This window comes from Furipterus horrens, unplaced genomic scaffold (genome assembly GCF_987537825.1).
Source record: "Furipterus horrens unplaced genomic scaffold, mFurHor1.1.pri manual_scaffold_6, whole genome shotgun sequence".
NCBI lineage: Eukaryota > Metazoa > Chordata > Mammalia > Chiroptera > Furipteridae > Furipterus > Furipterus horrens.
This window is the reverse complement of record NW_028327176.1, coordinates 109,613,960-109,629,078: the sequence shown is the minus strand read 5'-3', so window position 1 is coordinate 109,629,078 and position 15,119 is coordinate 109,613,960. Positions and strand designations below refer to the sequence as shown.

Genomic DNA, 15,119 nt, shown 5'->3' with positions numbered 1-15,119 from the left:
CCATGTTTCACCTGGGTCACAAGCTTCTGTGTTTACACAATTGTTAGTGCAATACGCAAGGAATATAAATTGATCCTGCAAAGTTATAGCTCCAACTGCACCTTCTCCTTGACACTGTCCTGACCCCTGTAGACTAGTTGGAAGTAACCTTAACTCTGTTACTCATTTGGGACCTTTAATTTACTTCTTGCAAAAGTTTATTTCCATTTCATATTCATATATTTTTGATTCACAACCCTGGCCAAGAGCTTTTCAGGTGTATTCTGAAATGTGCCCCCATAATAGAAGTGCAGGAAGAAACTGGAAAAAGAGGTAGACCATTTCAGATTGGTAGGTGGCAGTTTCAATAACGAAGGACCTTACAGGAGGTTTGTCTTTGGTAAGAAAAGGATTTTTCCAAACCTGCCTGCCAAATTGTAAAAGTTTATAAAGAGATCTTAACTGGGTTCAACCACATACCCAGTTCAGATAGCGTCAATATTATATTTCTATTTTAAGGACACAATCTTGGAGCACCTTCTGGGTACATGGGATGCAAGCAGAATCGCACATTCCAAGGCACAGGAGAGGGACTGAGGAGCCTTCTGTTGCCTAGGTCCAGCTCGTGAGTAAAATTGGCAAGCATGTCTTGATGACCTTCCCCAATGTACAGTATATGTATGTATTTCTCACATGCATTATGTGACTGTAAGATTTTAAGGGGAAAGGATCTAAGTGCTATACTTCTTCTTTCTGCCCCTTGGATGTTTTCTTAAGTGCCATACACAGAAGAGGCAATCAATAATTATGGATGGCCCAGTAGTCCTTCCAAGCACCTAGGACATCCACAGTTGAAATGGTTTATGGGGCACATTAATTTCACAGTCTACAAATAACTAACTTCTCCTCTTTTCCAATTTGATCCATAGCTGGATGCAAAGCTTACTGCTATGAATTCCTGCCTCTCCACGGGGCTGCCCTGTTACTTTAAGTTATGGGCCAGTGTGCCCTTGAAGCATTTCTTCTGTCCATTTCACATACGATTACATTCTTTCAAATCATCACACGGCAAGGGCCCTGGCATCCTGGTGTCATCCATTCTCATTGCATTATTAGCCAAGCATCATGGAATTGTGATAAGCTTGGCAAGAATGCTTTCGTAAGGTCTCTGTTTCCAAACCTTTTTACTGAAGACAATTTGATGTGAAATAAAGCAAGCAGGTGTGGCAATGGACTCTTTCCTAAAGCCAAAAGAATATTGGCTGCTAAGAGGTCCAAATGTCACACCCATGCCATTAATAGAGCACATTTTGCTTTGTTGACCTTTGCATTCTTTAAAGACCTCTCTTCTCTGTGATAAAATCTGTTAGAAAATTGCCTCTGGGAGCCAACTATAAAAACCAAATGTTTCTGTGTGGTGTGGAGCCCAGGAGGAAAGTGTTACAACCCCAACCTTTTTTATTCCCCTAACATGTTCTTACTATTTTTGTTTGCTTGTTTGTTTCATTCAGGGAGTGAAGTTGAGCATAGAACCTTCTGATTGAACTGCAAAGGCATCAGGATGCAAAATACAATTTTAAGACATCCAATAAAGCTGACAAGCAAAGATACTAATGGAAACTTAGGGTTAAATAAGCTGGTAGAGTTAGAAATAATCAGGATCTGGATGCAAAGTAAACATTCAAGGTCAGGGTGTAGGTTGAGGGTGATACAGAACATAGGCTCACAGGAGCACAGTTCAATGGCCACCAAGAACTCAGGATAAGCAGAGGCCAGTGTCAGGAGGACAAAGTCTCTTCTTGGGGCTCAGGGCCTGGAAGGGAAAGGCAAATCAGCAGGGCTATCCAGCTCACCTTGACCAAGCAGGCTAGCTAAAGCCAGCCTGAGATACCAGAACCAACAATTGCATAGCAATGCTTCTCAAATGGTTCATGTCAATAGGAATTTTGTTGAAATTCAGATTCTCATGCTGTAGCTCTGTAACCAGGCCTAGGACTCTGCATTTCTAATAAGCTCATGCTGCTGGTCTGCAGACCACATTTTTAATAGCACCTATTTACTGCTTTATGTTCTTAGCATATGTTTACTCATTTCGTCCTCTGCTGGTATAACCACCAGGCAGCACTGCTCTACCAAGGCTATGCCATGGGTACTGCTCCTCCACATCCCTGAGTAGAACTAGTGCTAAGCCGAATCTGGATGCCCTGGCAAAGTGAAATCACTGTAACCATCACTCTAGTATCCAACCTAACTCAACAGGAAAAGGAAGCAACTCTAATAATATTCATTCGGTCGAATAAAATAAGATCTGCAGTGTGCTGGCTACTGGCTTGTTACACAAAATGGTGTGTTTGCATATACATTCTCTCATTGTTTATTTATCATATCATTTCTACCTGAATTTGTCCCTGAAAATTGAAAATAGACAACAAATAAACACACCAAACAATACACATGGATTTGCTCTCACCTTTTTCCCCCTGAAAGAGAATCTGGCTCAACTTCCTCCTCAAGACTTTATGTCTTACCAGCCCTCTGTGTTTGTACAGTTCCGCTTGTCTTTGTGAGGCAGAGAAATAATGGCATCTCCTGTGGATTAAAATGACTGTAAAAACCCTGATTTGAAAGGGCCTCTGGGCCCACTGCCTGGCTTCTCCAGGCAACTAAGGATTTGAATTTTATTGAATTACAGTCTAATGTGGTCGGAGACTGTGATTGTGGCAGCAAGGCAGGGGCGCCAGGCCAGCCGCCTGACAGTGCAGCACAGCAGCGGATCCTTTGCGCTGGTTCCCAGCAGCTCTCCAGCCTTTAGTGGCAGCTACAGCAACCAGCCAGGCAGGGGCTCCTTCTCAGCATCAGCAGCCCTTAAGGGGAGGCTTAGCTGGCTTCTCGCATTCTCAAATGCACCCAGAGAGGTTCCTCTCAGTCAAACACACGCGTGCATGCAAGCTGAGGGACAGGGTAGGGCAGTGAGAAACAGTGAACTAATGCCATATGCCTCCCTACAGAGGGAGAGTAAGAAACAGATAAAGTATTTCCTTATAAACAGGTGACACAAAAATTGCTCCCTTCCCCCTTGCATGAGAGTACTTCCACTCTTTAATATTTATTGAATTATTTCTGATAAATTTATATCTTGGGCACACAGTAATAACATGGAATAGGCAAGAAGTTTAAAAGTGGAAAATGGCATGTGTCTTCAGGAAATGTTAACAACAGGCAAACATGTAATGACTTACCTTTTTTTGTGATGCTATCAATTGCATAAAAAGGAAGCAAGTTTCCTATAACAACATATTTTTTAAGGATCTATTTGAGTTTTTGAGGTAAATTAAACTATTATGTGTATATTGAGTCACACTATTAAGTATATTATTATAATGCTTAGAAAACATCCAATTACATCTCTACCAAATCTTAAGATGAAGTGCTTTTTACTTATTATAATTGATTCTTTCAGGATAAGTGGATGTAAATATATACGCATGTGTGGATAATACAAATATTTTCCAATTAGCTGAGAGTCTAAAATGCAATAAAAATTTTACATGGTTTTCTTTTTAAGTTTTCTTTTAATTCATTAATCAGCATAGCAGAATAGCAAATATTTAACTCACAAACCAATTCCCAATTCAGATGTGCAGAGAAAATGTAACTTCTTGCTTTGTCTATAATTAATCCACCTTCCACTCAAGCTGACTAGCAAGGAAAAATAACCTACATGTCCAGTCTGTTTGAAGTCTGATCCTATCATTTCAATAGTACCTTTAAGTGTCACTCAGTTTCGCTAGGATAAAAGTGCCTCTCAGAGGCTCCCCTCCTTCTGCTTCTCCCCATGAGTTTGCCTCTGGGTGCTTTGTGGTGAAGAGCGACATGGGCTTTGCGGTTAGTTGTGATCCTTGGATCCACTCTGAATCTTATGCTTGTCCCTCCATGAATTAGTGTGAAAGATAGTATCCCTTATCTGACTAAAAATTGTTGACACTCCATAATTTAAAACTCACTCTATGACATGTGTAAGTTGTAGTTTATTTTCTCTAGGTCAGGGCCTGGTAGTGTTCCCTCAGTGATTCAGCCTCACCTCAGTTGGCACTGGTGGTGTAGACTGTAGACACCTTGAGGTGTGCACTGGATTGCCCCGTCATTGTGCTAAGTGAAAGAAGCCAGTCGCAGAAAGACAAAGTCTGCATCATTCCACTCATATATGTGTGAGATGATAAAAAAAAAATATGTACTGGCCTCTTCCCCTGGTTCCTGGCACAGAGCACCAGAAACCCTTATAATTTCCTAAATGATAAGAAAATTAGGAGCATCTTTTGTTCTCATATTTGGTCTTTGACCCCAATTCCTGACACAGGGCTACTGAAACCATTTCCTGGGTGATAAATAGGAGTGTCTTTTATTCTAATGAAGGAACTCCGAGTGGGCCCCTGGACACTCCCAGATGAGGGCTGGTCGCCAGAAAGGATAAGCCATGAATGGAAGCTTAAAATGTTCAGCTCTGCAATACATTCTCTTGAAAAGGGAGAAGGACTGAAAATGGAGTTAATGATTCATCATAAATATGTAATGAAATTGCATAAAAATCCCAAAAGTATGCAGTCAGAGAGATTCTAGGAGGGTGATGTGCCGCACAACTCCATGGGAACAGAAGCTCCTGCGTTCAGGACTCTCCCAGAGCCCACCAGATGCATCTCTTCATATGGCTGTTCACCTCTATCTTTTACCACATCTTTCAATAAACTGGTAAGCATAAGTAAATGTTTCCTTGAAGACAGTGAGCCCCTCTAGAAAATTAACTGAATCCAAAGACGGTTAAGGGAACCTCTGATTTGTAGACAAGTCACACAGAAGTTTCGGATAACCTGAGGACCTATGATTTGCCCTTAACCTGTGGGATTTGCTGCTCTCTCTAGGTAGAGTGTCAGAATTGAGTTAAATTGTATGACACCCAGCTGGTGTCGCAGAGAATTACTTGGTGGGGGAAAGCCCACACGTTTAGTGACCAGAAGTGTCAGAAGCAAAGTGTTCTAAGTGAATAGGAAAAGAGAGACAAAGGTGGAAAATGGCATTTTTCTAATACAGTATCTAAAATAGTCAGAATCATAGAAGCAGAGATTACAATAGAGGTTGCCGGGGGGTGGGGGAAATGAAAATACAATGGGTATAAAATTTCAGTTATGCAAAATGAGTAAGTTCTAGAGATCTGCTATACAAAATAGCATTTGTAATGCAGTTGACAATGCAGTATTGTGTCCTTCAAAATTTGTTAAAAGGGTAGACCTCATGTTAAGTGTTCTTACCACATACACAAAGGGACACAAAAGAACTTCTAGAAGTGATAGTTATGCCTATTACCTTGGGTGTGGTGATGATCTCATGGATGAATACATATGCCCAAATATATCAAATTGTATACATTAAAATGTGTGCAGTTTTCTAGCAATTATAATTCAATAAAGGTTTCAACTATTAAAAAATATAAACTGGACCTCCCATTTGGCCTCAACTCAGATGGTCCACCCTGTAGCTCTCCTTGGCCTGGCACATTTCTAAGCTAGATTCAGCTATATCTATATCCAACTATGCTATACTAACACCAAGAACAAATTGGGAAATCTAAATTTTAGAAATCAAAATCTCCAAGTCCAAACAGAAAAAACCACAGGTGGGCAATTAGGACACATGCCTGACCAGTTCTCGCATTTCTCTTACCTTTCTCTTCCACAGATGCCCCTAGGTTTTGCTTCAAAAAATTTTCCTCTAGCCTTCCCTTCATACCATCAAGCAATAAGACTCCTGGTGTTTCTATAATTGATAAAAATGTTAAAATATAATAGACTTCTATCACATGGGCATTTCATATTTGATTACTAGATATTTTATAACAAGTGATAAATTAATTTTTAAAAAATAGTTTCTCCCTGGATCTCAAAATTTACTTGAAAATCCCATTTTGCATGTTAAAAATTAACCATACTATACTACACGATGTATAGTGTACTATGCTATGTATATAGGCAACTTGGCCTTGGGCTAGTCTGGGAGAAGTTCTAGTACTCAGAAGAGCAAAGGAAAATAAGACATTATTAATGTAAAAAATTCCATTAATGACTCAAGATAAACTTAGACTGTACATGAAAACCATTGACCTATACTCTACATCTTTACTGCTTTATATGGTTTTTATTAGTTTCTTAAATTCAAAACACATTTATTAATAGCCACTTGGTGAGTAATCATATGGCTAAAGAAAAGATGACAAGAAAGGAAAGTTTCTTTCAGAGAAATAAAATGTAGTCTGTCTTCAGGGACTTATTTTATACAGGTGGGGCAAAAGTTTATATCTGTATGTGAAACAGAATTTGTTCTTCTGTTATCAGTTATTAACTATTGTATTATTTTTCATATATGTATAAACCTACTTTTGCCCTAGCTGTATGTAATAAAATAATAAAAACAGGATTCTTTCAACCCTACCCAAAAGCCATAAGAAAGAAGGTTTGTTGAGGACTAACCTCCTTCCCCTAGTCCTCTGCTTTACAGTAGTCCTTCTCTATATTGCGGTTCACTTATCACGGCCTCACTGTATTGTGGGATTTTTTTAAATATTATATTTATCACGGATTTTTCGCTATATCATGGGATTTTGCAGTACTGTATATGTATGTTGTTAAAGTTACATAGGTTTAAGAGTGTAGGATATGTTTAAGAACATAAGTAGTGTTTATAAAAGTGTTGAAAAGGTTAATAAGGGAGTGGGAAAGGTTAATAAGGGACTGGGAATGGTTTATAAGTGTGTGGGAAGGGTTTATAAAGCCTTAAAATATATATAAATACTAAAATAAATGTAAGGTTCCTACTTCACGGATTTTCACCTATCGTGGGGTGGTCTAGAATGTAATACCCACAATAAGTGAGGGAATACAGTATGCTGAATTTTTGTGCCCCTTCTTCAATTCCTATTATTAGGAGGCAGGGTCTATGGGAGGTTGTTAGATCATGAAAGTGGAACCCTCATGAATGGGATTAATGTCTTTATAAATGAGACTCTAGAGAACTCACTCCCCACTTCTGCCCTATGAGGACACAGGGGGAAAAAAGCCATCTATGAATCTGGAAGCAGATTCTCACCAGACACTAAATCTGTCAGTACCTTAATGTTGTACTGTTCAGCTTCCAGACTCTGAAAAATAAATTTCTATTGTTGATAAGCCAGCCAGCCTATGGTGTTCTGTCACGGCAGCCTGAAAAGACTAAGACAGCCTCCTCAGACTGAGTCTGACAAAAGCGACGAGAATGAAAGCTCCTGTGCTTCCCATCCCACCAGCGTGGATTGAGGCAGCACCCATCTGCTTTCTTAGTTATAAGCTCTGTTCTCTCCATTCTGTGAGGCAGCAGCACCAAGACCATGAAAGCAATGAAATTCTCAATGTACCTTGCAGAATGGCTCTTTTCTGGACCTTTGTCATTGCAGTAGTTTTTCAAACGAAAGCCACAGTAGAAAAAATACATAACTTAAATAATCTAACATCCTAGTCATAAAACTGAATCATTAGGAACTTCTGTTTTGCCTGGAAGGGCCATCACATTAAGCTGTTGAAGAGTGTAATAGAGACAGCTGGAGTCCATTACATCCTTTTCTCTTCTGGGCACCCAACTAAACTACATTTTCAACTCTCTTGCAGTTAGGCCAAGACAATGTGACTCATTTCTGGCCCGCAGAATGAGTGGAAGAAATATATGCTACTTCTGTGTCAGAATCATAAATAAATCATAAATCCACCGGTCAGCAAACTATAGCATGATGGCTAAACCCAGCCCACCATGTTTTTGTAAATAAATTTTGTTAGGACAAAAGTTAAAGTTATAGCTGCTTTTCTGTTAAAATGGCAGGTTTGAATAATTGCAATAAAACTATGTGGCTTGCAAAACCAAAATATTAACTATTTAGCTTTTTACAGGAAAAGTTTGTCAGCCCTGCACTAGTCACTCTCTCTTCCCATTATGCACTTGCAAAGAGCATATCTGAAGGTGTTTGACTCACAATATAAAAGAAGTTTAAATTCTTGGTTTATTGCATGTAACAAACATCTTCCCCCCTGGACCTTATGCAAGAAAAAAATTAGCTCTTATTGCCCAATGCCACAGAGATTTTAGAATTGTCTGTTAACAAGAGCTAGTATCACTTCCCCCAAAAGCCTCAAAGGCTATTATGAATATACCTGTATGTTTTTGGTTAATCATTCTGAGTATTAATTGGCCTGTAGATTGGAAATATGTCACTCTAAAATGGAAAACACTCTGAAAATATCTTCATTATCATGACAGTACACAAACTCTCATAACCTTTAGCTGCACAGAATCTAAACTTGCAGGTGACTCTGTAAAAGATAGTCATTGCTGTGTTCTCTGTCCCTGCAAAAGTCAAAATTTCTACCAGTTTAAATAGGACTGAGAGGGCAGGTGACTCTCAGTCTCTAGCTGTCAGTCTGGAGTCACAGTTGAACAAGACTCTGAAAGTGCATGGCTCCCAACAGGAACACTTCACAACACATTCCAGAAAAGCTGTTCACCCAGAAGCCCACATGGGAGAGATTGATGGCTGCTACCCATTGTCTCCCACACAAGATCAGATGTGATAGACAAGCACAGGAACCTTTGCAACTATGCGTGTAGATTTCCCTAGTCAGAAAAACACCTGCTCTCTTCCAACAAGTCAGGAATTTCCAATATTTTGTTACATCATCTGATGTATACATTAAAACTATAATTGGATCCTAAGATCAGATGAGAAACCATCTCGATCAAGATCCAGAGGTTTCTTGACTCAGAGAACATGGAAAAGTAGAACATAAAACGATTCTAAGACCTTCATTACCTTATTCCTGTGCAGCAACTGTAGCCAGAAAAAGCACAAGATCATTTTCAGCAGAGCCAAGTAACTTTGCTGTCAGCGGGGCACCAATAAGAGGTGAGCCCTGAGAATGAGTCTCAGTAGGACCAGTGTGTCTTGATGATGAGAGAATAAACTCCCTTCTATAATCAGATGCCAGAGAAGTCAGAAGGGTGAAACAAAACAGTCAGAAGGATAAGCACATTTCAGGTTTTAAGTTGTCCCTTATTGGGTCGTTTGGCAAAAAAATCCAGGGAAGATGGCAAAACAAATCTGAAATTGTTCCATCCAAAAAAAGACGAAAGAGATTCCAGATGCTCCACAGCATGTACTTCTGAAGACTGTTAAATTATTTGCAAACTTTCCCCAGGCCTGCTTTTTAGCAGGCATGGTATATGTTATATACGCATAGTTATCTTTGAACTGCAGTATAAATGCTGATCTATGCATATTGATTTTTAACCAGAATTGTACTTATAAAAGGACATAGGAACATGTATTCTATGTATAACTGTCCTTATAGGAAATCTCTTTAAACTGTTTTTTTTAACAACATATGTAGATAAAAGTAATATCTTACCGAAGCAACATTTGTGGTAGTGATTCTCAGAAGGAGCCATTTATTATCTTTTAATCTTACTAAGAGAGTGGCCAGAAAATTATGACAGTGCAAAAAACAGACAAAAAAACAGCACTTTATAGCCACGTATATTCTGTCACCCTCCCCTCTTACAAGCATCACCTCCCTGTTATATTGGGAGGGAAGAGGGGTTTTCCGAGTCTGCCCTGTACTGCCTGCTCCACAGTCTCTGTGACCATCAGGGGCTGTCCCAGACACTCAGAGCACAAGAATGCACTGGCCTGATGCCCCTGAGGCCTCTGAGACTGAAGTTGTTCCTTTGTTAAGTCTCTGGAGAGCTGATGTCAAGCTAAGTCACGTTTCCCTTTACTCTCACTTTATTCTCAGCACTACCACATAGCTGTACAGGACTATTCAACCTTACTCAAGGGCTGGAGAAATGAAGGAGAATTATGCATAGGGGAAACTGAACTACATAGTAAACATAGCTTTTCTCAGAGTCCAAAGGAAAAACATCAAGAGAAATAAACTTCCCAGGATTCCCAGCATGGTCACAACTCACTCATAACTTTTCTCTGCTGTCCTGAGGTCTGCACTTTTCTATTTTTTTCCTTTGATTCTACTCCCAATTCCACATGTTGCTGGCTACCCACCTCATGCTAAATCCCACTGTATGGCCACAGGTGCTGCTTTCAAACCAGGTTCCTATCTTTCTCCCAGGTAGTACATTTCTCCAAATCTGATTAATTTGGCTAGAATAAAATTTTCGAGGGCCTTAGCTGTGTAATCAGTGGTGGCACTTGGCTTGAGGAATGATATATAACCTTGATACTCCAAAGTCCTCCAGGACAGGAGAGGTCACTTTCAAGCATGGTACCCTTCAAAATGTCCTTTAATCAATTACATTTCTAACTTCCATTTTTTTCTATTATAATTTATTTGTAATACATAAGAAATGAAGAGGAGACTCCACAAAGTATGATCTTTGGTTGCTATTCATTGAAATAATACTTTGATTAATTCAAAAGTATATCTAAATGAATGATTCTATATAAATGAGATTCAACATTGTCATTAATTTACTTCGCAGGTTTCATTACGACCGGTTATTTTCCTATATAATTCTTGGAGTTAGGGTAAACCAATAAAAAACATTTGGATACAAAAGAAACTAAGCATCCTTCTCCATGCTGCACTTAAGAACTCAGGATTTATATGATATAAACCTAAGTGTTTTTAGGTACAAATGATTCTTTTATTTCCTTATTTTGGGGGGTGGGAGGTAGGAGAAGCGTAGAATCCAGCCTAGGGTGCTGCCTAGACCACTCTTCCCAGAGAAAGCCCAGTCTCTTGGGTTCTCAGGAGTTCTGTGAGGTTGGGCAGGGGACTCCTGGTATAAGAAATACACGATGCCATGGTTGGCAGAGGCCGTTGTCCCACACTCACTCATAGATAAAGTGACCACTGAATCCACCTATCAAGCAATGATCATTTGCACCTCAGAACACTTAGGTCTCGTCTCACTGTGCTCAACTGAAAATAGGAATTTCCTAATTTTTTCACCAATTCTAAAGTTTTACAGATAGGCAAATCCAACCAACTGTTCTTCCTTTTAAGATCCACCAAGCCCTGTATATTCTATCTCTGGCACTTCTCTGGCTCATTCTCTCCATTTCCATTTCCTTAATTGTGACACCCCCATCACCCCAAACACTACCACAAGCTCCAGTCTGACCTCCCTAACCCCAGGCAATCTACCTTCAATTCAGCCTAAGTGGGTTATCTAGAAAACAAATTATCTTAATACTTTCATGCTTAAAACTTTCAGTGGTTCCTTTTTGCCAAGATTTGGGTAGGAAAATCGTTTAGCCCTGTCTTACAAGGATTTTTTTCAATGTAGATACTACCCAACTTTCCAAACTCATCTTCTGCCCTCACCCAATTACAAACCCACTTAGCTGTTCTTACAACCAGATTCTTAGTTTCCTAAATATTATGAATTCTTTCATACCCACCTGCCCTGGAAGGCTCTTATTTCCCAATTCCATTTGGTTGATTTCTCTTTATCATTCAAACTTTTTTACTTTCTGTAAAGCCCTGTTAAATCTTCCCTCTCTCTTTTCCTGACTGAGTCTCTCCTTCCCCAACTTGAAAATATCACACATTATTATTTATTCAGTGCCTTACTCCACACACTCTCCTACCACACCTTGGAATGGAAGCATTTCATGCTCAGAGACCAGGTCTTATTCATCTTTGAAGTTGGTGCCGGGTGTAAGTACGTAGAGGTGGTCCAACAAACACCTGCTGTTGAATGTTGTTCACTCTTCTTTATGTATAACAGGGAGTAGGGAAAGGAAAATAACTCAAAGTTACTATTAAAACAAAACACCCAACATTTCTCCTCCCCGAGCTCATTTTGCACAAGGCAGTGTGGGGAAGCATACGTTGTCAGAACTGGAGCCACCACTGCTGCTGTCATCTTGAGTCTGTGGAGAAAGAAGCTTCTGGGCCGGAAGTGAATGGAGACCACGAGGGAGACCATGGCATTTCATACCCGAGATTCCCGCTGTGTCCTCACCAACCCTGCTCCACTGCAGGCATGTGGTGAAGCCAGGGCCAGGAGGGACCTCAGAAGGGAAGCAGTGTATCACAGCAACTTCAGCTTCAGCCACGGAGGGACCTCGGCGTGGGGCCGAGTTGTGCAATGCTACAGTGAGGCAGGTTAGTAAGAAGCTACGAAAATTCCCTGGCAAGTAGAATAAGGAAACGGGAACAAATGGCTGAGCAAATTGCCAGAATAGCTGAGCAATTAACAGCCAGCTGATAAACCACAAGACTCTATCCTCCCTAACCAAAGATACCTAAGAGCAGGTGGATTAAATCACCTTAGTCAGGAAGATAGTTTTAAAAAAGAAAAGAAAAACAATTAGAGCCAGACTATTCCACAATAAAGGTGAAACTAACTAGAAAATGACCCTAGACTCCATTATACGCTCATTTCAATACATCAGCATACTAAATAACACATCCGGAAATCTAATGAATATTCTGTTGAAATCCTCCCCTGGGACCTCCCCTAACATTCCCACCTATAGCAAATAGACGGAAACCTCAGGACAAAGGAAGCCAGAGCATGCTCTTCTTTGAGCACATTTGCGTCCCCCTTTCCACAGATGTATACTTTGCTTATTCTACTCTATGCTCTAAGGGTCCCAAAGAGACTTGCACACAGGGGAGAAATGGGCAGCTTACCAGGGGCCCTTCCTCTGCCTCACTGTCTCAAGCTTAAATTAACTTACTTACGCTCTCACCTGGACTCCTGTCTTGAAATTTTTCCTGCAGGAATCAAGAACCTACAGGTCACCTGACAGTCAAAAGGTCCGGGGCAATGCAGGGAGAGGGCCAGTCCCCAGTGAGAAAGCAGTTGGGTAATAAGAGCCTACACCGGTGGAAACTACTGGGAGACCTGACCTTCTATAGCAAATTGTACATCGATACACTGACCATTTTAGCTGAGAACCTACCCTTGGCCAAGGAGATAGTCTCTCTCATCAAGGCCCAAAATGCCAAGGTTTTATATATCCCACAGTCTCCTATTCATCTCCCACTCCTTGATTTTAGGGTCAGCCTCCTTCCAGGTCACCCTTCCATCCAAAGGAGGACAGTGCTTCCCTCTTCCCACCCTCTCCCTCTAACTCTGGATAGGTCTTTGGTCCAGGCTTCCTGCATGGATAGAGCTCTTTGGGGAAGGGGAGACTTAAAGCAGTTTGTGCTGTGGGGAAGTAATAGTTAAAGCCATTTAACCCCCTGGGAAGGTGGGGTGAGAGTATTCTTCTCCCCAAATACCCCCGTACTCTTTTAGGTAACTGTCCTCTGTGGGCTGGAAAGAGGTGAAGGGGGACCAGGGAGCGAGCTGTTGATGGGTTGCAACAGGGCGTCGACCTTAGTGGAGCAGCCACCTTACAGGAGCCAGCTGGGTGCCTGAAAGCGCGGGACATGAAAGAGGAGGGAGGAAAATCGCTTCACTGCCATCCAGGCAGCGGGGGCAGCTAAACGTAACTTTCGTTTTCCTATTGGATTGTCTAATTTGCCCACAAAATATGGGAAATCGGGGTTAAGTGTGGGGTTTTGGTGAGGGGAGATCTTATCCAACCTGTAGGTGGAGAACTGGCCCCCTGAATAACGAGCACTTGTAGTTTTTGTTAAGTTCAGTTCCTTTTCTGTTTCCTTTTCTCTCTTTCCCCCTCCCTTCCCTGATAGTATGAGCTTTCACTCATCTCCTAACGTATATGGTTCTATGCCGCCCTAGAGCTCCCTGTAGCCCCCCTCTGCTGTGGACTCATGTGGGAACAATGTGAATTAAGTAGAGTTACTGTTAAACATACTTATTATAATGAGTGTTAAATAGATTTCCAGTACTGCGTCTTAAGTTATTTTTCAAGCTTGTACGTTTGTTTTATTTTTTCTTGTTGTTAGTGATTAAAATTCAGGATGAGCCTCCTTTTAGCAAAGTTAACTCTTTTTAAAAGGCCACTTTAACGGCAATCACCAATATATTTTCTTTTTTTTCAGGGGAGAGCATGAATGCAGTCCCCCACTACCACAATTATGCAGTCGAGTTTCCCACATTGGGGGAAATCGCAGGGGTCAGCACACCCGGAGTGCAATGCACAAGCCTCGCCCTAGGAAAGCCACCTTCGTGATCATGGTATCTCCCCTGACAGGTAAGTACATATTGGGTTTTCTTTTGTAAAAAGAAAGTATAGTTAATGTACAATATTACCAATATAGTGTTTATAGGTGGTTTCTATCTAGTGTAAAACTGAGTAGTCTAACTTAAATGGTTTTGAAATGCATGACTAACATTTTAAAATTGTGAATAAAACATATAAAATATTTTAAGAATCATCTCCTCTGAAATACTTAGGGGTAGACTACACCTGATTTGGTTAGCCACTCTCTTCTCCAGTGGGCTTCAATATTAAAACAATGGCCTATTAGAGCTGTGAGAAATCAAGGGAAGGGAGACTCAAGGGAGAGGTTTGAGTTTTAGAGCCAGGCAAACACAGAGGAGCTGGAGATGAAACATGCTCAACAGCATCAGCTCTTGAAACTAATTACTGCTCTCCTCTTGACCCCCACCCTCTCCAACAATAATCAGCCACTGTCTTGTCCTCCTAAAAATGCCCAAACCTATAGAGAACTTTTATCAGTTTATATGAGCCGAATTGATTACAATTACAAGGAAGGGAGACCTCAAGTGTGCCAGAAAATGACAGTTTGAAGTTTCTTTTATGCATTTGGAATTAAGGAGGGAACATAAGAAGATTACATGAAAGTGGGAGAAAGCAAGGCTGACACCAGGTTACAGGACAGTTAATAACAAGGTTATGCTCCCCGAGGGTTGTGGAAAAGAAGATTACCTCTGGCGTTTCAAAGGTGTGTTAACCGAGATGCACAAAAACAATGGACAGGGCTGGCTTAAAAACCTTTTACTAAAGAAGTTATAGGCCTGGGGCATGACTACCTACCAAGACCTCTCCAGTTAGGAATTTATGATCAGATCACCCTGTGAAGATACTTTCAGTGAGATTTATTACTGTGCCCCTTTTTCAATCAGTCTAATTTCTGAACCTCTCTGGGGAAGTGAGACTTTCCTTA

General features: G+C 40.7%; 1 long non-coding RNA gene and 1 other non-coding gene across 2 annotated transcripts in view; one reads left to right on the top strand and one right to left on the bottom strand.

Moving 5' to 3' along the window:
* Window positions 1-14,123, top strand: part of LOC150007224 (uncharacterized) — a 76,485-nt gene extending 62,362 nt beyond the window's left edge. The window contains exon 3 of the long non-coding RNA XR_016511796.1: window positions 14,031-14,123. This is a non-coding gene — a long non-coding RNA (uncharacterized LOC150007224). The remainder of the gene's footprint in view (window positions 1-14,030) is intronic.
* On the bottom strand, window positions 14,028-14,190 carry LOC150007223 (U1 spliceosomal RNA). Its single transcript, XR_016512075.1, has one exon. It is a non-coding gene; the product is annotated as a U1 spliceosomal RNA (small nuclear RNA).
* Between the last annotated feature and the right edge of the window lie 929 nt (window positions 14,191-15,119).